The sequence below is a fragment of the Lepidochelys kempii genome, chromosome 19 (assembly GCF_965140285.1).
Source record: "Lepidochelys kempii isolate rLepKem1 chromosome 19, rLepKem1.hap1, whole genome shotgun sequence".
Lineage (NCBI taxonomy): Eukaryota > Metazoa > Chordata > Testudines > Cheloniidae > Lepidochelys > Lepidochelys kempii.
In genome coordinates, this window is record NC_136398.1 from 17,631,889 (window position 1) to 17,653,947 (window position 22,059).

The following is a 22,059-nucleotide window of genomic DNA, read 5'->3' on the forward strand; positions in this document are numbered from 1 at the left end:
TTTCTAAGTACACGACCTGAACACGTAACAACTTGTTCATCTGGCCGGTTGTTAGTTGCAACAACTGGCTGTGGGCAGTTTGGAATCCTTGAGTCTTCTTCTTGTTCTGCATCTGCCATCTGTAGAGTTTGCTCTGCTGACTGTTCTTTCTGAGGAACAACCTGTAGATGTCAATGGTTTCTACTGAACTCTCCACTCTTGGTCTCGATCACATATGATCTGGGCGCTGAATTCTTTTTCTTTACAATAGTTGGACTTTTCCATCCCTTTTCTCTAGCTAATTTGACTCAGACATGGACACCAGGTTCTAGACCCGGCAGTTCTCTAATTAAGTGACGTCTGTTGTAAAAGTATTCAGAAGCTCTTTTAGCCTGTTTGTCCAGTTTGGCTGTTCTCTTCATGTCTGGCCACTTTGGAAATAGATTCTTTCCCAAAGTTGGAACAGTAGTTCTGAGTTGTCTTCCCATCAGTTGTGTTGGACTATATCCAGCAGCCGCAATCGGTGTTGATCTGTGACTCAGGAGAGCAAGGAATGGATCTTCCTGCTGCAGGATTTTCTTGGCTGTCTATACACCTCTCTCAGCCTCTCCATTTACTTGTGGGTAATATGGGCTGCTAGTGATGTGATCAAAATAATATTTCCTTCCGAAAGACAAGTTCTGCTGCAGTGAATTGTGGTCCATTGTCCATCACTAGTTGTTCTGGAGTAGCAAAGTGAGCAAAAGTGCACTTCAGTTTCTTGATAACACTTAAACATGTTATGTCTTTCAAGTACATTATTTCTATATGCCTGAAAAAATAGTCCATGACAACCAGATAATGCAATCATCTGAATCTGCATAAATCTTCAGCTAGTCTCTTCCAAGATCTGTCTCTCTGGGATGCTTACATTAGCAAAACCCAGATTTAAATACAGAAAAGAGAAACCCCAAAGACAGTTGTGCCTTTGCCTCCATGAGGAGCATAAAACAGAGCCTGTGAGGGTGTGGTCCTGGGCAGTACAGTGAGAAGGGCAGAGTTGTGATGGGCACTCACCCCTGCAGCACCCGGTGGCAGAACCACGTTTGCGTCCCTTCTTATGTTTCCCCTGTTTGGCTTTCAATGAGGCTTTTATTTAGAGAAGAGTGCCCCTTCTGGGGTCTAGTTTATTTAACCAAGGGCCAGGATGTGGTACAGAAACAAGCTTCAGCGCGGCGTCCTAGTCGGGGGGCAGAGTTGATCTTACTCTGGCTGCCCCACCAGCAGAGAGCAGTCAGCTGTGACAGCCCTGCTGCGGCCGTAGGGAGAGCACCCAGCAGAGCCACTGGAGTTCAGGGGAGGGCGTCTGAAGGGCCCTGACCCTGCTGCTCTCCAGCTTGCCTCTTACCTAACAGTGATAACCCAGCTCCTGGTCTGAGCTCCCAGGGTCACAGATAATGACGCTTCGCAGCATCCCTGTGAACATGAGCTTCGGAGCAGTGACTTGCCCAAGGTCCGACAGCCAGCAAGGGGCCGAGCGCAGGGTCCTGGGTTCCCGCTGCTCTGAGCCTGGCCTCTCAACAAGACCTTGCACTTGGCCTTGCACTCGCCCAGAGATGACCATGTGGTTGAAAGCCACAGGCAATGGGCGGCAACAGTCATGCAGCTCCTGCCTCTGGCGTGTAATCCAGACTGGCGCTCTGCAGGCCTTTGTCCCCCGCTCGTGGCTGGTCCACACACGCGCCTACGACAACCGAGCTACCGGAGTGAGGTGGCGCTTCAAGCTTTTCGCCCTGGAGGTCAGGGTTCAAAGCTAATTAGGGCTTTTTATGAACACCTCCCCTGCCCCCGCCTCTCTCTTTTCCCATGTGCCTGGAGATCTTGCTCCCTTTCCACCGGGCTGCTTGGTGGCATTAAAATTCTGAAACGTGTTCTCAGAACGGGTGATGAAGGAACCTCTAGGTTGGGTGTATGGTTTACTGTTCTTCTGCCCTCCCGGCCCCTCCACACCTCCCCAGAAGACAAGAAAAATGTGGGAAAAGTAATTGCCCTTGGACCTTGGTGTCAGCAAAGAATGAGGACGCCTGGCAGGTGAAATACATTTCCTTGCACAGCCACTCCCGCAGATTGCAAACCTTTCACTGCTCAGTGATTTAGCTTCCCTTCTGCTTCGAATTAAGGAATAAAAACAAAACTTTTAATGTACTGGAAGTCAGTGCATTGGCCTCGTAAGTTGTTAAAATTTAAAAAGGCGACAATAAATCTACAGAGCTGAGAGGAGTTATCAAAAACCGAGAGATTTGTTTTCTCTTTATTATCTTCCAGGTGATTGTCAAGGCTCACTGATATTTTATTTCTTGTTAATTGTTCCCTGTTTTGGATGAAGTGCTGTACCACCTTGCCAGACCCTACGCTGCACAAAGACGCCAAATGGAGCAATGGGGAAGGGGATCTGTGGGCGAACCACGGGATGGAAAGACCAGGGCATTCTTACAGAGGGGCCAGAAAACAAAGCCTTTCTTTCTTTCTTTCTTTCTTTCTTTCTTTCTTTCTTTCTTTCTTTCTTTCTTTCTTTCTTTCTTTCTTTCTTTCTTTCTTTCTTTCTTTCAGGCTCATGCGTTGTCGGAAACCCATAGAATCACAGATTTAAAGGCCAGAAGGACAATCCAGAGTGACTCTGATGTGGACCCTGGACTTCTCCAGTGCTCTAGAGAGATTAAAAGCTGAGGGCAGCTGTCCAATCCTGCAAGCTATCTGTGGAGATAGAGGTGGTTAGGGACTATTTAGAAAAGCTGGACGTGCACAAGTCCATGGGGCCGGACAAGTTGCATCCAAGAGTGCTGAAGGAATTGGCGGCTGTGATTGCAGAGCCATTGGCCATTATCTTTGAAAACTCGTGGCGAACCGGGAAAGTCCCGGATGACTGGAAAAAGGCTAATGTAGTGCCAATCTTTAAAAAAGGGAAGAAGGAGGATCCTGGGAACTACAGGCCAGTCAGCCTCACTTCAGTCCCTGGAAAAATCATGGAGCAGGTCCTCAAAGAATCAATCCTGAAGCACTTGCATGAGAGGAAAGTGATCAGGAACAGCCAGCATGGATTCACCAAGGGAAGGTCATGCCTGACTAATCTAATCGCCTTTTATGATGAGATTACTGGTTCTGTGGATGAAGGGAAAGCAGGGGATGTATTGTTTCTTGACTTTAGCAAAGCTTTTGACACGGTCTCCCACAGTATTCTTGTCAGCAAGTTAAGGAAGTATGGGCTGGATGAATGCACTACAAGGTGGGTAGAAAGCTGGCTAGATTGTCGGGCTCAACGGGTAGTGATCAATGGCTCCATATCTAGTTGGCAGCCAGTATCAAGTGGAGTACCCCAGGGGTCGGTCCTGGGGCCAGTTTTGTTCAATATCTTCATAAATGATCTGGAGGATGGTGTGGATTGCACTCTCAGCAAATTTGCGGATGACACTAAACTGGGAGGAGTGGTAGATACGCTGGAGGGGAGGGATAGGATACAGAAAGACCTAGACAAATTGGAGGATTGGGCCAAAAGAAATCTGATGAGGTTCAATAAGGATAAGTGCAGGGTCCTGCACTTGGGACGGAAGAACCCAATGCACAGCTACAGACTAGGGACCGAATGGCTAGGCAGCAGTTCTGCGGAAAAGGACCTAGGGGTGACAGTGGACGAGAAGCTGGATATGAGTCAGCAGTGTGCCCTTGTTGCCAAGAAGGCCAATGGCATTTTGGGATGTATAAGTAGGGGCATAGCGAGCAGATCGAGGGACGTGATCGTTCCCCTCTATTCGACATTGGTGAGGCCTCATCTGGAGTACTGTGTCCAGTTTTGGGCCCCACACTTCAAGAAGGATGTGGATAAATTGGAGAGAGTCCAGCCAAGGGGAACAAAAATGATTAGGGGACTGGAACACATGAGTTATGAGGAGAGGCTGAGGGAGCTGGGATTGTTTAGCCTGCAGAAGAGAAGAATGAGGGGGGATTTGATAGCTGCTTTCAACTACCTGAAAGGGGGTTCCAAAGAGGATGGCTCTAGACTGTTCTCAATGGTAGCAGATGACAGAACGAGGAGTAATGGTCTCAAGTTGCAGTGGGGGAGGTTTAGATTGGATATTAGGAAAAACTTTTTCACTAAGAGGGTGGTGAAACACTGGAATGCGTTACCTAGGGAGGTGGTAGAATCTCCTTCCTTAGAGGTTTTTAAGGTCAGGCTTGACAAAGCCCTGGCTGGGATGATTTAACTGGGAATTGGTCCTGCTTTGAGCAGGGGGTTGGACTAGATGACCTTCTGGGGTCCCTTCCAACCCTGATATTCTATGATTCTATGATTCTAAGGTGCTGAGCACTCCTCTCAAATCCCACTGACTTCTGCAGCGGGGTTCCCACACTCAGCACTTTGTAGGATGTAGCCTCTGTTCAGGCCTCAGCTGAGCACTCACTAGCCACGTGGGGGCTGATGACACACAGGAACCCAGAATAGCCAGGAGAGGTAAGGAGCAGACATGCTGCATGGACCCCTGCAGCCCTGGAGGGGAGGGACGTGGCATGACCTTTGCTCCCTCCAAGTAAGTGAATATGGTAAAATAGGGCCCGCATCACCTTGCCCCCCGTCCAAACTCACCACCTCATCCGTGCGTAGACAGACAGGATGCTTAGTAACAAGCCCACTGAGTCTGGGATCTTGTCCCCCGGAGTGGAGGGCTGCTGCAGGTGGGATTCCCCAGTCCAGGCAGCGTGGCCCCACTCCAGGTTCTCCCCTCCCTCCCTCCTTCTCCCACCTTTGAATGCTTTGGTTTGCGGTTTGCTGACAATGTGGAGGAGAAAGGCACAGCAAGAGGAGGATGGTCCAGGCTCCCCTGACCCCCTGAGCTGCCAGAGGAAGGCGTGGGCACTGGTGTGGGGACTGCCTGAAGGCTCTCGCTGGGCAGCCGTAGCTAACAGAGCACACAGGACACATGTGGGCACTCTAGAAAGGGAGAGATTCAGGTCCTCTCACTCCCAGTGAATCATCCCTTGGAGTCAATGGGTGCATCTACAAGGCAATTAAAAACCCGCAGCTGGCCTGTGCTAGTCAACTGGGGCTTGCGGGTTTGGGCTGCCGGCCTGTTTCATTGCCGTGAATGTCTGGGCCCGGGCCGGAGCGGGCTATACTGCAGTGAAACAGTCCCTTAGCCTGAGTCAGTTGGCATGGGCCAGCCGCGGGTGTCTAACTGCAGTGTAGATGCACCCAGTGGGGCTATTTCCATGGCAAGCGGCTACTTGTGCTGGGTGACAGTGTGGAGTGTTAAATTCTGGGGTACAGTTGCATGACATCACTCACTGGGAGCCAATAGAGTGGGTCCAGTATTGGCTGCCTTGAGAAAGGTGGAGACCGTAAAAAGCAGCTGAAATGTATGGTGCAGGTGGGATTGCAGAAAGCCAGTGAAAAGCAACATAGCCAGGCAGGGATCTGGGAGGTGCACCCTGAGGGCTTCAGATGGGGGACTGCAGAATCTGCAATGGCCTGCAGACGAGAAGAATCTCGGGAACTTGAGTGAATTATTTAGAATTAGGAAGGGACTAATGAAAACTCATCCGTGTTTCCTTTTAACGCTCTCCCATTTAAAGGAGCAAGAAGCCACTCACTACAATGGTGCAGGAATTTACAGTATAACAAATAAAAGGAAATAATGCTTGCTTCATGCAGCATGAAATCAATCTGTATTCACTGCTGCAGGAAGCCAGGAATGGAGGACATGTGGCTGAGTGAAATCAACAAGATGAAATTCAAGACAAATAAGTGCGAAGTACTACCCTGAGGAAGAAAAAATCAAATGCACAACTACAAAACGGGGACTACCTGGCTAGGTGGTCATACTGCAGAAGAGGATCTGGGGGTTTTAGAGGATCACAAATAGAATATGAGTCAGTAGTGTGATGCAGCTGCAAAAAACACAAGTGTCATTCTGGGGTGTATTAACAGGAGTGTTGTATGTAAGACATGGGAGGTAATTGTCCTGCTCTACTCAGCACGGATGAGGCCTCAGCTGGAGTACAGTGTCCAAAGGAGAGCAGCAATTATGGTGAGAGTTTAGAAAACCATGTCCGAGGAAAGGTTAAAATAATTCAGCATGTTTAGTCTAAAAAAGGGAAGATAATGGGAGGACATGTTAACAATCTTCAAATATGTTAAAGGCTGTCATAGTGAGGACTGTGATCAATTGTTCTCCATGACCATCCAGGGTAGGACAAGAAGTAATGGGCTGAGTTTGCAGAAAGGGAGATTTAGGTTGGATATTAGAAAGAACTTTCTAGATTGCATGAATGCTCCCAGAGCCACTCATGAATCACACAGGGAAAGGCACCAGCCAGATCCCCCCAGCTCCCAGCACTGTACCTCAGGAATATACCATCTTGCACGGCTCAAGATGAGCTGTGCAAATTTATTAATTGGTTCACCACTTCATCAATGGAAAGTGGATATACACCAGCCTTTACAAACCTAAGCAGCTCTGCACCACATGGCATACAAACTCATTGGTAAAGATAAACAGTTAAACAAATATCAGAGGGGTAGCCATGTTAGTCTGGATCTGTAAAAGCGGCAAAGCGGTATTCACCCACGAAAGCTCATGCTCCAATATGTCTGTTAGTCTATAAGGTGCCACAGGACTCTTTGCCAGTTAAACGAATGTATTGACTACAAAAGATAGACTTTAGGTGATTATAAGTGATAGACAAAAAGTCAGAGTTAGTTACCAAAAGAAAAGAAAATATAACCACGCAGTCTGAACTCTCAACCCTATTCGACTGGGCAACACCTAGAGTAAGCAGTTTTTCTCACCCCACTGGATATTGCAGTCCTTAATATATAAGGTTTGTCCCTTAAACCTGGGCCAATCTCCTCTATTGGAGTCTTCAGTTTTCTTCTGAGTATCTTGGTTGCTTGTAGCGTAAGTGGGGGCAGAAGAAAGGCCCAGCATGAGGCCCCTGTGTCTGTTTTATATGCTCAGTCCCATGTGCTTGGAAAACACAAGTCCAGGCATGTCTGGGGGGCATTGCTGAGTCCCCAGGCAAGGTTGAGCAATTCCCCTGGTGTGGCCTCATGCAGATGAGTCATTACATTGTAGCTCCCTTGTTGGACAATGGTTGTTGATGAGTTGTTTCGCAACCCCTGGGCGTTGGTTACTTTCCTTGCTGTTGTCTTTGGGAAGCTAATATCTGGCTTACAGCATGTTTTAGTGACAACCATACAACATAATTCTCATAACTTCATATGCATTAATGATATACATATATGGATAGAGAAATGCCTTTCAGCTCCTCCAGTGACTCTTGGGGTAAGTTTGTTGTCTGTTGTGTGTGTGTTTGTGTTTGTTGTGGTGTGCTTGCTGCTGGTCTGAAATAGACCGTGTGGTCTGTTTGTTTGGGGGACTATGTGCTGACCATGTGTGTGCTGAGCCTAGCGACCCAGTAGGCAAGGCTGAAAGCTGAGAGCTTCTTAATGAGGCTTTAGTCCCTAAGCCCTTTAGCACCCATCAACCCTTAACCAGGGGGTGAAGCTACTCAGGCAGGCCAGGGCTTTAAAAAGCCTGTTCCTAAGTGACCAGAGGAGCTAGCGAACAGGAGCGGCTAACAGCGGAGCTTTGTGAGGATGTTTACGGGTGGCTACAAGTATGTAACATTCCTTAAACTTCTTTAAACTTAAGCCAAAAACACCCCCTGATAAAACAAAACCTCAACAAAGGAACTAACTTCAGGAGTAAAAAGAGAATGCAGGCAGAAGTCCAGCAACAGAGTGGGGGCTATTCAGTTTATTGCACCCAATGCAGCATATCTGATTACCTGCCCTATGGGCAGGTTGCATGTGTGTGCATTTGGTGCCAGGAACTCCTGGCCCTCAGAGACCATGTACGGGCTTTGGAGGCCAGGGTGGCTGAGCTGGAGGAGCTAAGGGAGACAGAGAGGTACATAGATGAAACTTTCCGGGACACAGTAGAATGGTCCCACCCCTGGTCTGACAGCCTCTGCGCTGTTGAGGAGGGTGAAAGCCTCAGGGTAGGAGAACATCCAACTGGAGCAGAGGGAAACGATCCCATAGTTGGGACCCTCCTTCCAGATGATGTTGTGGTATCCTCTCACACTGAGGACATCACTCCGGGAAGGGAACTCCAGTTATTAGGAAGAGACAGGAATTGGTAATGGGTGATTCGATCATTAGAAACATAGATTGCTGGGATTGCAATGATCGGGAGAACCGCATGGTGACTTGCCTGCCTGGTACGAAGGTTGCGGGTCTCTCGAGATAGACTTATGTGTGGTGCTGGGGAGGAGCCGGTGGTCGTGGTACACGTAGGTACCAATGACATAGGGAAAGATAGGAGAGAGGTCCTGAAGGCCAAATTTAGGCTGCAAGGTAAGAGATTGAAGTCCAGGACCTCCCTGGTGGCATTCTCTGAAATGCTTCCAGTTCCAGGTGCAGGGCCAGTCAGACAGGCAGAACTGCAGAGTCTCAATGCGTGGATGAGATGATGGTGTAGGGAGGAGGGGTTTAGGCTTATTAGGAACTGGGGAAACTTTTGGGAAAGGGGGAGCCTATACAGCAGGGATGGGCTCCACCTAAACCAAAGTGGAACCCCATTGCTGGCACTTAAAATTAACCAGGTCGTAGAGCAGTTTTTAAACTAACGGCTGGGGAAAAGCTGACAGGTGTGGAGGAGCACGTGGTTCAGACAGAGACATCCCTTAGGAGAATGTGGCAGAGTGCTGCTGGAAAAGCCCTTAATCAGCTACTGCCACTCCAGCCCCAATCAGGGAGAATAGATTGGGGCTGGGTGAATCACCCTATGTTGGTCTGGTAACTGACCACACCTGCCAGCCCCATTAGCAGGAACTATAAGGCTGGAAGGAAATGAGAGAATGGGGGCAGGGGAAGCCTAAGAGCAGGAGGTCAGGCTCAGAGGGAGCCGGAGCCGGAGCCGGAGCCGAGCCTTCTAGTCTGTTGTTGGCCAGGCCTGTGATAGGCCAAGCAGTTGTAAAGCCTGTATATAGTTGGAAACTGGTGGTGGGAAACTGATCACAAATAAAGAACACAGGGTGTTGCACCAGACTGAAGTGTCCCTGATTCACGGAGGAAAGGGGCCAAGGGGCCAAATCCAGAGGGGCGCAGTGTGAACCCCATTTCAGGGAGGATCTTCTAATGGAGATTGTCTATGTCTGGTTAAGGAGGTGAGTATGGAAGATGATAAAATACAGGTAGGATCTGATGAAAAACAGTCAAATGAAAAAAGTCTCATTCAATTACATCATGTAATGGGAGATAGCTAAAAAGTGACAAGTTTTTAAAGTGCTTATATAGCAATGCAAGAAGTCTAAAAATTAAGATGGGTGAACTAGAGTCCCTCATATTAAATGAGGATATTGATATAATCGGCATCACAGAAACTTGGTGGTATGAGGCTAATCAATGGGACACAGTAATACCAGGGTACAAAATCTATCGGAAGGACAGAACAGGTCGTGCTGGCGGGGGAGTGACACTATATATGAAAGAAAGCATAGACTCAAACAAAGTAAAAACCTTAAATGAACCAAACTGTACCATAGAATCTCTTGGGTAGTAATTCCAATAATTATATTGGAATAATGCTCTAATAATCAGAATATAGAAGTAGTTAATTGTATCCAGTTTGCAAATTAATTCCAATTCAGCAGTCTCTCGTTGGAGTCTGTTTTTTAAGTTTTTTTGTTGAAGAATTGCCACTTTTAGGTCTGTAATCGAGTGACCACAGAGATTGAAGTGTTCTCTGACTGGTTTTTGAATGTTATAATTCCTGACGTCTGATTTGACTCCAGCAAGAGACTGCTGAATTGGAATTAATTTGCAAACTGGATACAATTAACTTAGGCTTGAATAAAGACTGGGAGTGGATGTGTCATTACACAAAGTAAAACTATTGCCTCATGTTTATTCCCCCTCCTACTGTTCTTGTAAAGTGCTGGAAATGGCCCACCTTGATTATCACTACAAAAGGTCCCCCACACACTCCTTTCATGGTCACTCTTGTTACTTTGTATGGTAACACCCATTGTTTCGTGTTCTCTGTGTATATAAAATCTCCCCACTGTATTTTCCACTGCATGCATCCAATGAAGTGAGCTGTAGCTCACAAAAGCTTATGTGCTAATAAATTTGTTAGTCTCTAAGGTGCCACAAGTCCTCCTGTTCTCATTAAGAAAGGGATAGATAATAAGACAGAAAATACCATGTTGCCTCTATATAAATCCATGGTACGCCCACATCTTGAATACTGCGAGCAGATGTGGTCGCCCCATCTCAAAAAAGATGTATTGGAATTGGAAAAGGTTCAGAAAAGGGCAACAAAAATGATTAGAGGTATAGATCATCTGCCATATGAGGAGAGATTAATAAGACTGGGACTTTTCATCTTGGAAAAAAGATGACTAAGGGGGGATATGATCGAGGTCTATAAAATCATTAGGCGTGTGGAGAAAGTGAATAATAATAAATTTTTTACTCCTTCTCATAACACAAGAACTAGGGGTCACCAAATGGAATGAATAGGCAGCAGGTTTAAAACAAACAGAAGGAAGTATTTCTTCACACAATGCACAGTCAACCTGTGGAACTCTTTGCCAGAGGAAGTTGTGAAGGCCAAGACTATAACAAAGTTCAAAAAAGAACTAGATAAATTCATGGAGAATAGGTCCATCAATGGCTATTAGTCAGGCTGAGCAGGGTTGGTGTCCCTAGCCTCTGTTTGCCAGAAGCTCGGAATGGGTGACAGGGGATGGATCACTTGATGATTACCTGTTCTGTTCATTCCCTCTGGGGCTCCTGGCACTGGCCACTGTCAGAAGACAGGATACTGGGTTAGATGGACTTTTGGTCTGATCCAGTATGGCTGTTCTTATGTTCTTAGATCATAACCTTTCCCCTGATACCTCACACGGCCTGCTTTATATGCAAGATCACAATTATATATAAATGAGGAATATGGGGGTTACAGGGCGCTCCCCCAAGGTACAGAATGTCACCCCCATCACTGGAGGTTTTTAAGAAGAGATTAGACAAACACCTGTCAGAGATGGTCCTGGTTGCCATGGTCCTGCCTCAGCATGGCTTTGGCGGATGAGTAGATGACCTCCCAAGGGCCCTTGTAATTGCGCCTTTCCACGGTGCTATGACTCTATCTCATGCTGCCAGGTGTCAGTGGATCAGAGCGGGCAGAAGGGAATGATCCAAGTGGGCAGAAGCATTTCAGTCAGGGACAGTGTTTGGACCTGCAGCTCGGTGGGTTAATTCGGCCTGGTTTTGCATTGCACAGTTTGCGCAGGGGGCCACTCATGGAGCCAGCCGGAAACAGGCAGCTCCCTGTGGAAATCAATGCAGTAATGCCCTGTGTCCCTCCTGCATCTCCAGCCTCCCCCATGAAGTCGCCCCATGTGAGCGATTGACAAACCGTTAAATAACACATGACCTAGGGATTTAGGAGCACTACGCACTATGCTACACGCTACAGTGTGGGTGCCATGAGAGGCTGCCAGCCCACAGTGTGCTCTCAGCTTCAGAGCAGCACCAAAGGGGGCGCTATTTCCAGTGGATAAGTCGGTGATCATGACCTCCAGGCTGGGCATTTCCATTCCCTTGTCCATTTCTATCGCCCTTTCCACCTTGACGATCACCTAGCAAAGAGCTCTGCGGGCAGGGCATGGCCAGCTCACTGCACTGCAGTGAGGGTGGGGAAAGGCAGTCCCTGGCAAGGATCTTAGGCCAAAACCCTGCTCTTTGGATGCTGCAATGGTCAGACAGAGCAGAAAGGGCTTTGGCTTTCCTCAGCCTCTTCAAAAGATCCTCCACACAGGTACCCATAAGGCAGTTTCTATCCTGCTGCCCGGGGATTCCAGGGCAGTGGTGGGTGCTGGGGCTGGTGGGACGGGGGGAAGCTCTCGGGATATGCTCCCAGCATCGGGCCCTGCCACCAGAGATCAGGATGAGCCTGCTCCTGAGCCCCTGGGTGCAATACAACTGTATTCGCTTTCCCGAGCCATCTCTCAGTGAGGAACAGAGCGGGACCGGTGGCAGCATCTGTCCTAGAGGGAAAGTAGAAACAACTGGAGACAGCGAAGAAAGATGGAGGGAGGGAGAGAAGACGATGGAAGGATGACGACAGATACACAGCTGAGCACCAGCTTCTGCACTGATGCCCACCCTGAGAAGCCGCCCCCCCCCCCCGCTGACAGCTGAGGCGCAGCGTAAGGCAGTACAGATATGGGAGGCAGTACAGATATGGGTCTGGAGAAGTATGGAGTGAGGGGGAGGGGAACAGAACCAACCAGGAACACCCGAGAAAACAGCAAATTACGGGCCAAACACTGTGGTAAAGAGCTGAGAGGTAGACAAGGAGCTGGGTCCTTTCCGGCAGGAATGACTCAGGAGACAAATCCGAAGGGGTCAGAGGAGGCAGCAGGGACGTGGGAATCTGTTTTAAAAAACAATTTTGACTTAATTCCTTTGAGTTGACTTCATGAAACACGGTGTCATTTTCTGCACCTTGGGACTGGGCCACTTCTCTGGGGCTGGTTCCCACCTCGGCTGTGTGCTATAATCCAGCCCCACCAGCCCCTTCAGGCTAGGCATTTGAGAGACATGTAGGAGACTGCGATAACCAAATCCACTGGAAATTGGGTGTTCAGAGCCACGAGGCAACTTGACAATCTCACCAGTAGGGGGTGCTGGCAGCAGACAACACTAGCTGTGCCACGGAGATGGTCTCTTCACAGCCAGGTGATCCCCATGCACTGCACTGACTCTTCCCTGGCAGTCATCTCCACCAAGCATCTCGGCATCGGGGGCAGGAAGCAAGGACTCCAGCGATCAGGAGATCACGGTTAGGAACTAGCTTAGGAAGAACGGTGCTGGCAAGATGATGGACCTTTTGCAGAGATGCAGCTTCTGCGGGACTCAGAGATACAATATCTGAGTCGCCCAATAGTCTTCTGAGTGCCACAAGGAAAAGGCCGAGTCGTACGAGCAGCCTGATCACAGGCCATGAAACTGTCACACCCTTAGCTCACACGCAGGCCTGTCAAGAGAAATGTAGGGCCCAGGTGCAGCATGTTAGCTGGGGCTCCACCCCCTCCCTTTTCACCCCACTTGCAGATATTTGGGGGGCCCTGTGCTTGGGGGCCCTGTTACAATTGCCCTAGTCACATGATAAAGGCCTGTGTTTGGGGCTTGAGGACTGGAGTTCTTGTTCCACCTCCTGTGTGTGGGCGAGGCTGTGCGAGTGGTTACTGCCATGGGATAATGGCAGAGAATCACAGATAGAGCCACTTTCTTCCAACACTGGACAAGGAACTTTATTAGAAAAGGAAAAACAATATTATTCCTACAGGTGCCTAGCCTCTCTCTCTTCCTCAGTGCCTGCCCCAGCCCTGGCCTGCTTCCTTCTTGCTCTAGGTTTAAAGGAACAGCACAGGTACCCTGACAGTTTGCATGCAGGGATTAGGTCTATTCTCGGCTGCACTTTGGATTCATTACGGCCCGTGTACGGACCAGGAAACTCCTTACAAAGTTCTTCTGCGGTCACTTGGCTTCAGAGCTGGACTCAGCTAAGGGTTTAACGGGCTGGAGGTAGCTGGGGTTGCAGGAATCTCTCCTGGAGGGAGCTTCTATCTCCCTTGTATCCAGAGCTCACCAGGAGGGCTTTATTCATTTTCTGTTAAACTAGGCTGGACACGTGAGTTTGTGGCTTAATTACAAAGCTTCTTTTTTGGTGAAATCATTGTTTTCTTTAATAAAATCCAGCCTGCCTTGGCTGGAACCTCTGGCAGGAAAGCCTGTACACTCTCCTTCCAGGGAGGGAGGGGGCAGCCACACACCCAGCTCGGTGGCCTCCCTTCCCGCTGGTTCTGGTGTTGCATTTGTTTAGGCAGTTCTGGCTGGGGAAGTGGGATCCACACTGCTTCCAAGCCTCTCCCAGGGCCAGGTCCCGGGCTTACAGGCTGTGCCTGGTACCAGGCCCACTAGCCAGGCCATCTCTGCTCGTATCTGCTACACAGCCCCAGCACGGGAACATCCTCTGCAGTGCTCTGACCTCCCAGGAAGCGAGTCCGCACTCTGGGAAAACACTCACTGCTCACATCTGCCTGGCATGCAGCGGCACAAGGAAATGGATTTCAGGTCTGAGAATGGGGGGCCGGCTGTTCACACCTCGGGCCCTGCGATTCCAATCCAGCCAGCGGAGCACTGATGAGAACAGCTGCACTGTGCTGACTGAGCGGCCCTCTCAGCCGTGCACGGGGCCTGTACGCTCGTGGCCCATTGGCGGGGCGGGAGGTGGCTTGCACTGCTCATGCTTTACCTGCCCTGTGCTTAGAGGGCTGCAGAAAGGAGACGAGGTGCTTCAGAGGCTCAGTGAGTGCTAGATCCCGGGGAGTTGTGCCCTTTGTAGTGAAATTTCTGCCCATGCCCCAATCCTCTCACCATGCAGCAGCCACTGGCTTCTGTTCATATCCCCATTCATGCACCCTGGGGGCAAGGTCTGCTCCCTGATTCCCCAAGAACAGCTAGTGTTTCCATAATACCCATCATGTCATTCACCTGGTCACACAGCACTGCACTGACAGACGTCCCCACCCTCCCTGTGAACTGACTCTCTTTGGATCAGACCTGAGGCCAGGTAGGAGAAGGGGGATGGGAAAGACCTTGCCGGTAACACTGGGGCTAGGGTAGGATTTATCCCTTCAGTACATTTCCAATGCTTTCCCCTGTCTAGCTGAAAATGTCCCAAGTCAGGGGACAAACACCACCCCTGCCATCTCATACACCTCACTTCCAGAGCTCTTCCCTTGAGACCCAGCCCCATCTAAAGAGCTTTCCCTTTACTTGTATCTCCACCCCTTTGGCCCCCCTCAGTAGTTCCTTGCCTGCCTTGGGGACAGCCTCTGCTCTCTGTCACAGCAGCGTGAGTCGGGAGCAGCTCATCTGAGGCCACTAGAGATGCTCCAGATTTATGCGGTTGCAAACAGGAGCAGAATTGGCCAAGGATGTTGAGAAGTTTATCCCACAACTTCTTAGGGTCTGTCTTCACTGCAGAGCAGTGGTTCTCAACCTGCGGCCCAATCGGCACACAACTGCGGCCCATGTGACATCCTCAGGGCGATATAGGTAGTATAATATTGTGTGGATGTGGCCCCCATAACACAGAGCTGCATATGAGGCTCACAATGGTAAATGGGTTGAGAACCACTGCTGCAGAGCGATCAGCACTTGGGTTAGCCTTGCCCTGATGTGAGCATCCGCAGAGCAAAGCCACTCCCAGAGTGTGTCACTAGGACACCCGGGGGCGTATCCCCTGGTTCTTTGTGTTGCGGGAAGCTGAGCCGTTCTCTGATTCTTTCCCAGTGAATGGTGGGAGAACTCGTCTGTCCTTGTGGGCACACAAGGGGAATTGTGGGAAGGCGCTGGAAGGCTAGCGGCATTTAAGCAGCTTAGCTTGCAAAGTGGGCAGGTTACCAGTCTGAGTGCAAGCAGCTCTTGGGTGTTAGCTTATACTGCAGGATGGGTGAGCTAGCTTGAGGGTAAAGCACCAGCACACTGGCCTGAAAGGGTTTTGTGTGTGGATGGGAGCTGGCTTAGGGACATTAACTCTGCAGTGAGGACAAGCCCTAAGCCACTGTTTGATTTCTGAGCGATTTCTTCAAACCTAGTCTGGATCCTGCAGGCTGCATTCAGCACTGTGGGAGAGTCAGAACGTGAGAAGCGTATGGTCATGCCTAGTGGTCACAGCAGCAGCCGGCAGGCATAGTGGTCAGGCAGGGGTCAGCACAGGAATCAGGAACAAAGAGCATGCTTGGAACAAGGCTGAAGCAGAAGCGAGCAGGAGCAGGTGCAGACTGCCAGAACCACCACATCACAGGGGCTACTCCCGGCAAGGTAGACTGGAGCAGCTTCTCTCAGTTGGGAGCCTTTATCTCTACTGTTGGGAGTCACCTGGTTAGACCTTCGCCTGTGGATTGGCTGAGCCCTAGCTGATTCCATGGAGTCCTCAGGGGTCAGGCGCAGGGATGTCTCATCAGGCTCAGAGATGCCAGGAAGTATGAGAGCCAGCCCTGTACTCAGTAATAACTTTTCCCTGCATTTATTTCTTATTCTCACCCTATTCTGGAAGCAAGAGAAGAAGCCAAGAAGCTGCTGCTTTATGCAGCCCTTGGACCTGACTCCCGCAGAGATGAGCCACTGCTCCCACGCCTCCCCTTCCTGCCCCAGTGCCGGCTTTGGCTTGCTTGTGCCTTCTGGAGCTCTTTCTGTGGAGCCCTGAAGGCAGCAACTTTGTTGCTGGCTGGGGAATGGATGCAGACAGGAGCCACCATCTCCAGGGATTCTCCTAAGTTTGAAATCCTTAAAGGGAGCTTTCCAAACAGCAGAGAACACCCTCAGTTCACAACAGTGCCAGGAATCCCCTCTCCCTGAAAACTGCTCTCAGTAGCCACCTCTGTATCCCCTTTGCAAGTCGACCTACCAGTGCCCCAAGGACGCTGGGGGTGAGACATCTGATGGTGAAGTCACCAGGGAGAAGTGAATGAACAGGGCTCCTAGCCCGCTCTTGTCTCTCACAGTGTAGCGTCTCTGTGGTTATATTTGGTGAGTGCCAAACCACAGCATGTCAAATCCAATCCCACAGACTTTGGCTGGCTAAAATCTCTGTGCGAATCACAGCATGCTTTATCCACAGAGGATTGATGTTTTCAAATCTCTGGCTATTACAGGCACTGCATTAAAATGAACATGATCATGAAGGAACTGGTGACACCATCTTGTAAACCATGGGAACGTGCTGTCATTGGAAACTGTTCTGCTTTGAGCTCAGCTTTTGTCTGTTTTTTCCTTCCCTTCTCACTTAGGCCATTTGCATGAAAGTCGGATTGTTGTTGCTTTTCACTATTATGTATATTATGGTAGCACCTAAAAGTCCCCAACTGAGAGTGTGCTAGGTGCCGCACAGACACCAGTGCAGGGCCACGAAAATGATCAAGGGGTCTGGGGCACGTGGCTTATGAGGAGAGGCTGAGGGAGCTGGGATTGTTTAGTCTGCAGAAGAGAAGAATGAGGGGGGGATTTGATAGCAGCCTTCAACTACCTGAAGGGGGGTTCCAAAGAGGATGGAGCTCGGCTGTTCTCAGTGGTGGTAGATGACTGAACAAGGAGCAGGTTTCAGAGGAGCAGCCGTGTTAGTCTGTGTTCGCAAAGAGAACAGGAGGACTTGTGGCACCTTAGAGACTAACCCATTTATTTGAGCATAAGCTTTCGTGAGCTACAGCTCACTTCATCGGATGCATTCAGTGGGATGAAGTGAGCTGTAGCTCACGAAAGCTTATGCTCAAATAAATGGGTTAGTCTCTAAGGTGCCACTTGTCCTCCTGTTCTTTTTTTTGAACAAGGAGCAGTGGTAGATGCCTGAACAAGGTCTCAAGCTGCAGTGGGGGAGGTCTAGGTTGGATATTAGGAAACACTATTTCACGAGGAGGGTGGTGAAGCACTGGAATGGGTTCCCTGGGGAGGCGGTGGAATCTCCATCCTTAGAGGTTTTTAAGGCTCGGCTTGACAAAGCCCTGGCTGGGATGATGTGCCCAGAAACAGAACCAGCAGCATGGGAAAGATTTAAAAGTTCACCACTTCCAGCTGCTCAGACCCTGCTTAGGCTCAGAACCTTCTGTCTGTGAAATCATAACATTGCCAGCACCCCACCACCACTTACAGTGTCACCAGCTGGGGGTCCCTGGTGTCCAAGGGGGGAATGAGCCGCAGCAGGAGTCGATGAACCCTCCAGACACAGAACCCTCTCTTTATGTGTGAGTCCTGAGCAGTAAAGAAGAAGGGAAGAGAAATATATCGTATGATGTATAGGAGCAGAACTGATTCAAAGTCAACCGCAGTCCCCAGTTCTCTGTGTGGCATCAGCGTCTCTGGAAGGGTCTATTGTAACTCACACTGACATAAGGCATAGATGTCCATTTAAATTGCTCCTGATATATTATCTTCCATTCTGAGCCCCGCCTTATTGTCAAACCAGAGAGAGCTGAGAGAAGAGCCATCCAAAGGGCCAGGGGTGCAGAGCCTGACTTACGAGGAAAGTTTAAGAAAGCAAAGCATGCAGAAGCAGCTTGGCTGAGTAGAGTGGAGGGCAGGAAAACAGTCCATAAATATAATGTGGGCCATAAACATGGAGGAGAAGGAATTTATTCAGAGCAGTTCAAGCGGGTAGAACTAGCAGGAATGGGATGTGTCATAGGGCAACTCTGACTGGAGCGCCTTCAAGCAGCACACCAAGCATACCTGCCTCAGTTTCCCTTTTGTATGACCCAAGCAAAGGAATATTAGCTATCACAGCAGCAAATTCAAAGCCTTTGATTCAAGTTGACTCACGTTGCAGTGTGGGAGGTCTAGGAAAAACTATTTCACGAGGAGGGTGGTGAAGCACTGGAATGGGTTCCCTAGGGAGGTTGTGGAATCTCCTTCCTTAGAAGTTTTTAAGGTCAGGCTTGACAAAGCCCTGGCTGGGATGATGTAGTTGGGGTTGGTCCTGCTTTGAGCAGGGGGTTGGACTAGATGACCTCCTGTGGTCCCTTCCAACCATGATATTCTATGATTCTATACATAAAATGCCACGATCCACAGCTCATTCATAGTTAAATCCCCAAGGTTATGATGCAGCAACTCTTCAGTTCCGTTCAGAGATCACCATTCCCACATGAGAGTTGTTAGCCACCCAGCTACGGTTCCTCCAGCCCTGGTCCAGGGCCCACCTTGCAGGCCTCTTCCCTGCCAGGAACAAGAGCCACTTGTCTCTCACAAGGCTTCTGCTGTAGCCCCACGTCAGGCCTCTCAGGACAGAATCCCTGCCGCCTCCCTGCCTGTGAGTCCTACCCCTGCTCAGGAAACATCCACCCAGGGCCAACCCTCCTGTTTCAGACTCAGCTTCTCTTAACCAGGCTGGTTCTTCCTAAGGGCCTCTGCACAAGCTCTCCTGCAACTCAGCTAGGACTTCCAGCCCTGAGCAGTTCCAGGCTCAACCTTTAGCTCTTCCCAGGACTCTCTGTACCAGCTCTCCTCTGCTGCTCCTGTTTCTCCCTGGCTCTCTCCTTTCCTCCTCAGGCAGCTCTGATTCACCAGGTCCCTCTGTCTCCTCTCAAGCCCAGGTGCCCTCTCTTAAACCTAACTATGGTCAACCAACCCATCATTGGTCCATTGGCCTCTTCCCTCCTAAAGGGCAGTTTCACCCTGAGACAAGATGGAATTAAGGGCCAGATCCCCAAGTCGAGCCAAGCTGTAGGTGGTGCAGTACCCACGTTATTGCAGGGGGACTAAGGACTTATTCTGCTCCCTGAAAGGGTCATAGACAGTCATCTAGTCTGACTCCTGTATGGCACAGGCCAGAGACCTTCCCCAACAACCCCTAGAGCTGAGCTTTCAGAAATGGAGATGGAGAATCCACCACGACCCTTGGTAAGTTGTTCCTATTATTTACTCTCATTGTTAAAATTTACACCTTATTTCCAGTCTAAATTTATCTAGCTTCAACTTCCAACTTCCAGCCATTGGATCGTGTTAGACCTCTCTCTGCTAGATTGAAGAACTCACTATCAAATATTTGTTCCCCCTGTAGATACTGATAGACTGAAATCAAGTCACCCCTTAACCTTCTCTTCGCTAAACTAAATAGATGGAGCTCCTTGAGTCTACCATTATAAGACAAGTGTTTTCATCCTTTTATCAGTCTTGAGGCTCTTCTCTGAACCCTCTCCAGTTAATCAGCATTTTTCTTGAATTATGAGCAGCAGAGCTGGACAGCGGATTCCAGCAGCAGTTGAATCAGTGCCACCTACACTCACCTCACTGTGCCTACTGTGAAATCGCCTAACTGTGCCTACTCGAGATTCCCGTTTATGCACCCCAGGATCGCGTTGGCTCTTTCAGCTACAGCATCACACTGGGAGCTCATGTTCAGCTGATTAGCCACCCCCACCCCAAATCTTTTTGAGATTTTGGAGCCAGCCAGGGGCTGGGTTAACAGGCAAAGAGCTGTTCCATGTTACCCCTGAACGAACATCCCCCAAGGCCATTCTACAGGCCGAGGACTGCTGGAATGCAGGGTGTCTGGCCACACAGCGCCATCCTGCAATGCCCCGGTGCTGGCGGAGCCGGGAGTGCGTGGTGTAGTGCTGACAATCACATGGAGATTCCTCTGACCCATTAGGGCAGCTTTCCAAGTGCTTTGTGCTTCCTGAGCAATCAGTGATTCATCAGGTGAAACCCTGGCCCTACTGGCATTTTGCCATTGACTTCAGTGAGGCCAGGATTTCACCCTCAGAGTTTCAGACCAGAAGCAATTGTTGTGATCATGTAGCCTGACCTCCTGCACAGCACGGGCCAGAGACCCTCACCCAGTGATCCCTGACGTTCCTCCTGGGCAAGTGGTGCCACCAAGCCCATAACTTGTGGTTGAGCTACAACATCTCTTTAGTGGAGGGGAGGGGGGAAGAAACTACCCCCGAAAGCTAGTGAGATGTGTGGACAGCACAGTCTCCCCAGGGAAGCGGCGGTCACCCCATCCCTTGGGCTTTAAATCTACACTGCACAACTCAATTCAAGGAAATGCACAGCAGAGAGCAATCCTCCAGAGGGATCCCCAAGGACAGAAGGTGGGGCACAGCAGCGCCAGGGCAATTAAGGGGTTAAATTCAGGCCAGGCCAATGATTTGTAAACTCCTGCCAATTCCAGCCTCCAAGCTGCTTCCCCGCACTGGGCACAGGACCCTTGTGGTGCCTTCGCTAATTCCACCACTTCCTTGAGACACCACAGCAGACAAGCCAGGAGGAAACCAGCCCTTCAGGTAATTTCCATGCCAGCCTCCCAGGAGTCTCCCCTTACGTGGGATTTGCTCCAGCCCATTGCAGCTCAGCCTGCGCCAGAAAGAGGGAGGAGGAGGGCAGAGCCACCCTCCCATTGTCTGGCTTGGGTCAAGACAGGCACCTGGGCGACTTCATTTAACCCTGACCTCCCATCATTGGAGACTCCAAGCCTCCCTCCCAACTGCTGTCTGCAGGGTCAGGGCAATAGGCTTGGGCCACGGCAGGTTGTAAATTGCTTCCAGTGCCCCTGGGTACCTGGTCTTGTGCAATTCTATTGGGAGAAATCACCGTCCCCCAAGAACTTTCATCTCGTAGGCTCAGGCAGGGGGAGATGAGGGGCTCTCAAAGCCCTCCATGCATAGTAGCTCTGTGCATTCTCTTTCCATGTCCCCACAGGCTGCACTCAAATCCCCTGTGATTTACAGCTAACCTCTCCGGGCAGAAATGGGGTGGAGAAATGCACAGGGAGAATTTAATCCTCAGCTAACCTGCACTGTCTCCTTATTTCCTTCTGCAACTGCCAAAGTGTCTGACTTACAGCAGGGCAAGGCGGGGACGTAGCTGGAGCCCAGTGGGGTCTGCCCTGCACATGTACATTTAAACAAACAAGGAGATCCCGTCTCAGTAACAGGTGGGGAGGGCAGGGAATGAACAGGGGGCATCATCCCCCTCGGACTTGGAACTCCTCCATGGCTCAATAATCCCTTCCCTGCTGCCCATGTGACCCAGCTGCCTTCTGTTGACTTTCTAGTGGCTGCTCCACAGAAGAGCCTCCTGCTGCCAGCAGCCGACAGAGTGACTCTGAAGTGCTTCTGGTGTGGAAGGTTACAGGTCACTCCTCAGTGAGGACACTGAGTGCGGGATTGTCACACTAGACCATGCCAAGACAATCTTGAATGCAGATGCCTGAAACAAGCACCTGCCATGCTGGGGGTGAGAGACAGGAGTGCCTTTCTCAGCAAAGAATCATAGAATATCAGGGTTGGAAGGGACCTCAGGAGGTCATCTAGTCCAACCCCCTGCTCAAAGCAGGACCAATCCCCAACTAAATCATCCCAGCCAGGGCTTTGTCAAGCCTGACCTTGAAAACCTCTAAGGAAGGAGATTCCACCACCTCCCTAGTTAACCCATTCCAGTGAAAAAGTTTTTCCTAATATCCAACCTAA